At 36.5% G+C, this 4,906-nt stretch overlaps 1 long non-coding RNA gene across 1 annotated transcript; it reads left to right on the top strand.

The window, feature by feature from the left end:
* The first annotated feature begins 1,503 nt into the window (after positions 1-1,503).
* Positions 1,504-1,944, top strand: LOC113289335. Its single transcript, XR_003330952.1, has 3 exons — positions 1,504-1,590; positions 1,683-1,785; positions 1,895-1,944. It is a non-coding gene; the product is annotated as an uncharacterized LOC113289335 (long non-coding RNA).
* The last annotated feature ends 2,962 nt before the right edge of the window (positions 1,945-4,906 follow it).

Genomic DNA, 4,906 nt, shown 5'->3' with positions numbered 1-4,906 from the left:
AATCAATTGAAGAAATTAACCAACAAAATGAAGAACCAGGACCTGAAAATGACCGGGTATACTTCTAAATCAGTCCTAACTAGCTTTTTGTTCCTCAAAGTTATCTAAAGTACGTAAGAAATTCAATTTTTTTACATTTTCAGAGCTAATTACAGTTGAAATTGTGCTCATAACCAACCATAAATCGAAGCTACAATTCGTAAAAGATGAACTACCAACCGTAACTGGTTAAATTTGAAGAAAACCCAATCGTAAAACCAGTTACGGTTGGTAACTAAATGTTCGATACGAACCGTAACTCAGTTACGGTTCGTAACCAAATGCTCGATACCAACCGTAACTGAGTTACGGTTCGTAAACTAAAATGGTTACCAACCGTAACTGAAGAAATTTCTCAGATATAAGAACATACGGTTGGTAATTGAACTATTACCAACCGTAACAACATCAAAATATCCAGTTACGGTTCGTAATTGAGTTAAAATCAACCGTAACTCACATAAACCCAGATATTTCAATTTCAATTTTCATCTAAAACCCTAATTTTCGATAGAAATTAAACTTAAATCGAACAAAATAAATCAAATCGTAACTGGATTTTCAAAACATACCTCATATAAGTCATTACACTACACTTGATTAATTTTTGAATCGTCGATTAATCGAAGACGATGAAATTTTGAGTTTTGACGGAGGTTACGGTTGATGGGAGGAGGAGAAGAGAAGAAGAAAGAAAACAAAATTTCAATTTAGCTTTGATTTATGTTAAAGAATGGGGATGGTAATCTAGTTAATTTACACCCCCTATAAGACATCCCCTAACCAACTAGAGGGACATTACTATCACACTGCCGCCACTCTAATAAACCATGCCGCCCCTATAACACGTTACTTTATACTGTACCGATGCTTCATGGTTAGGGATGTCAACGGCTCTTATCCAAATGGATAGTGGCTCAGTGGCTTACGTTACGAGTCGGCCGAAGCACACGATAGCTTCCATAATACAAGGCCTACGCTAGAAAAAAATTGTGGGTCATCAAAATTTGGTCCCTCTAAAATGTAGAGAGAAATATCTGTATGGTTCGGAGTTGATGTTCAAAATGAATGCTTGAATTCTAAAGGATAGATAAGAGATCATAGGCTCCTATAGGTTGGACTAGAGCTGGCAATCCGAGCCAAAACCCGCGGGTTGGCCCGTCCCGTCCCGTGAAAACCCGCACCCGTCCCGGATCGTAACTAAACAAGACGGGCGCGGGTTGTATATTTAGTGGCTTGTGAAGAAACGGGTTAACCCGGCCCGTACCGTGAAACCCGCGGGTTAACCCGGCTCATTCCCCACCGCTACGTGTCACAGTAATGTAAGCCTGTTACGTACGTGTCACAATATCTTGTTTCCCTCATATAAAAAGTTAAAAACGAAGAAGGAAACCCTAACTCCCTAAGCCTAAGCTGCTGCGGCCTTCATTCTTCCTCTAATCCTCTTCTTTTCTTCTTCCCTGCTGAGTCTTCTGAATTTGATGGCAGGTACGAATCACAGTCACAGAACAACAAATTGAAATCTAAAGATCAAAGTTTAAAGGCTAGCAGGTAACAACAACATACTTCAAAGTTTTACCCAAGATTTTTCTCTTCACTATTTCCAGATATCATTTTTTGTCTCTGAAATTTTCGTGTAACAGCAGAAGAAGATCGATCTCATGTATTTAAAGGTTCACTGTAAAGGTTAACTTCAGATCTCGTGTTTGAATTTCGGATTTCATCTTCTTACAGTTACAATCAAAAGTAAGTTTTCTTTTCTTTTCTCGTAAATATCATCAAAATAAAACATGGGTTTTGGTAATCAATTGTTAATTTCTTAAATCTAACCCCTTTACTTTTTTTATTCATCCAGTCTACCGAGAATACTCATACCAGCAGATGAAATACTAGCCTTTTTTCCCCAATTCTAATTTTATTGTTGGTAATCTCTGCTGTAGTTTGCACATAGGATATTTAGATTCTTTAATTGGTAATTTTGGTTGTGTTTATCGATTTGTCCCCCACAATTTATCTGAATACTCTTGTCTCTCTGTCCTGCAACTTAATTACTGTTTAGTGATGAACAAAATCTCATCTGTAACCTTTCCATGGAACTCAGGGGGGACATCAAGCACCATCTTTGATTAAATCTACTGGGGAGAGAGTGAGTCCTTTTGCCTCCATGTGTTGTTATTGCTATCAGTTACTGCATCTTTTTCAGTTCAAGTTATTCTTCAATGTTCTGTTTAGCTGTATGATTTGGTTGGAATATTCGACTATATCAGTAGTGGAATTTGAGGTCTGAATTTCATTGACATTAGGTTTATATATGATGAACTATTAGGTACGATACTGGTAGGTCAATTTTTTCTGTGATGTCTCTTTCTCTTAGAAATCAATGATACACCTGATGAAGATAGCTTTTACACAAACAACTAATACAAGTGACAAATTCTCAATAGATTGGTAGTCTATACTTTTTAGTCACCAACACAGCCAGCAACATAAATAGCACCACCACCATCAGAGCATTATGCTTAGAAGAAGAATTGTATAAATACTTACAACAGATTTAGAATTTCTGAAATATGGTTAGGTTTCAATAGACAGTTGATTTTTTATGGTAATACAAGCCTGAGCTCCAATTGTATAAATACTTGCAAGACTTGCAAATCTGTAAGTACATTTTGTAAACTTAAATCAAATAAAATTTGACTTCTTTATCTTTTATGGTAATTTTCATTCTTTCTGTACACAATCACCATCTGATCGTGTGTTTGGGTTGCAGGGAAGAATACCATTGCTCTTTTTTCCAGCCTCGGGAGAAGTAGCACCAATCTACAAGTACACTACACTAGTACTGGTTTGTTTGTACCTCCTGTTTATTCATCTTCTTATTAATTTCATGTACTCTTTAAGAAGATAGAGAGATCCACATATTTCTGTTTGGTTTTGTGTTTTTTTTGGCAATTAATATCATGTTCGGATCTAGGAAAATGGATATGATATTTGTTTCGGTACATTTTATCATGTTTGGATGTTGATGGTAAAGCTCATAGTTGTAGCACATCGAGTTTAGGTGCTGTAACTGCTGTTTATATTCGGCCGTCTCGGATAAACTCTCTTGTTAATTTCTTAGTTATTTTTTTGGTATCAAGGGAGAATGTAATTGTGTAGCATACGGTTGGAATGTGAACATGGTGACTGGTGATGCTTATGATATGTGCTTGCTTCCATGTAAATCATGAAAACTCTTGGAAACATGTGCATGAACATCATTATTGCAGATCTCAGAGTTAATGCATTTTTGTTGAACTATGTTTCTTATAACATTATTATTAAACAACAATATTGCAAGTTTGGTTGGTCAGGTCAATGTATCATGATGGTTGTATCTTTTCCCCCGTATAATGAAGATCAATTGGTTGTTTCCAAAACTGAGTTTAGGTGATGTTTATCTTCCTGATCATGTGAACTTAGAACCAAGGCTGTTAGTTATGGGATCTTAGTTGGCCGATTGCTATAATAGTTTTGTTGGATGTACATGTATATATATTATTCAATTTCTGTTTATATAATTTTCACGTTTCCGAATGACTCTTTGACTTGTTCTTTGTGGCTCCATCCATTTCAGGATGTCAAGTGTACAAGAACAAGAGTTACCAGAACCAGACCATTACAACGATGTTATGAGTGGTGACGGTCAAGATGATGATGATGATGCTGAGATGCTAGATTCTGTGAATGAGGATCCAACTGTTGGTTGTGCACCTACACCAGTTGCACGTGGAAAGAAAAATAGACTTAGATCCGAAGTTTGGGAATTTTTTAAACTTGTTAAGTATAAAGATGGTACAACGAAGGGGGTGTGCAAGGCTTGTAATGTAGGATATAAATATGAAAGCCAAAGAGGTGGAACCTCAGCCATGAAAAGGCATAAGTGCCTTAAACGTCAGTCTATGGATGTAGGGCAGATGATGTTAGCAGCTTCACAGAATAGCCAGTTGTCTACCCGTCTACGCAAGATTGATCAAATGAAATTACGGGATTTGTTTTCAGCTTTACTCATTGCAAGAAATGTTCCATTTGCTTTGGTGGAGTGGAAAGACTTTAGGGATATATGTGCTTATTTGAATGATGACTTTAAACCAATATCAAGGAATACTGGGAAAGCCGACGTGGTAAAGAAACATAAAGCACAAAAAGAAGTTATTCGCAACAGATTGAAACTTGCTCCAGGTATGATTCAAAATTGCCTTTTCCTAAAGAATTTATGGATATATGTGTTTCATTAATATGATGTGCTAATGTGTATGGCTTATCCTTACAGGTAGGATATGTCTAACATCAGACATGTGGACTTCTGTAACAACTACTGGATATATAATCTTAACTGCGCACTATGTTGATCAAGATTGGATATTGCAAAAGAAGCTTCTGAATTTCTGTCCCCTTCCACCACCTCATACAGGTAAATCCCTTAATTTTATTTCTTTATTATCTTAAATATAATTTCATGTTAACTTTTCCCCTTTCTACTTCCTCAAACAGGTGAACACCTTTCTTCCAAGTTATTTGCAATGATAGAAGATTGGGGAATTGAAGACAAGGTATCCAACATCACCTTGGATAATGCTGCAAATAACGGAGCTTGTGCTGGAATTATGAAGAGTAGACTTGTTGCAAAGAAGATCTTGTTGAATGATGGAAAATACTTTCATGTGCGTTGTTGTGCTCATATCTTGGCTCTTATTGTAAAAGAAGGACTTACGAAGATTGATCCAGCTGTGCTTAAGATTCGAGCGACAGTAAAGTCCCTTAAAAAGTCCCAAGTAAGAAAACAAAAGTTCTTGGACATTGTTGGTACTTTAGGAATGTCTGGACT

Source organism: Papaver somniferum, chromosome 6 (genome assembly GCF_003573695.1).
Source record: "Papaver somniferum cultivar HN1 chromosome 6, ASM357369v1, whole genome shotgun sequence".
In the NCBI taxonomy this organism is placed as follows: Eukaryota; Viridiplantae; Streptophyta; class Magnoliopsida; order Ranunculales; family Papaveraceae; genus Papaver; species Papaver somniferum.
This window is presented reverse-complemented; position numbering and strand designations above follow the sequence as displayed.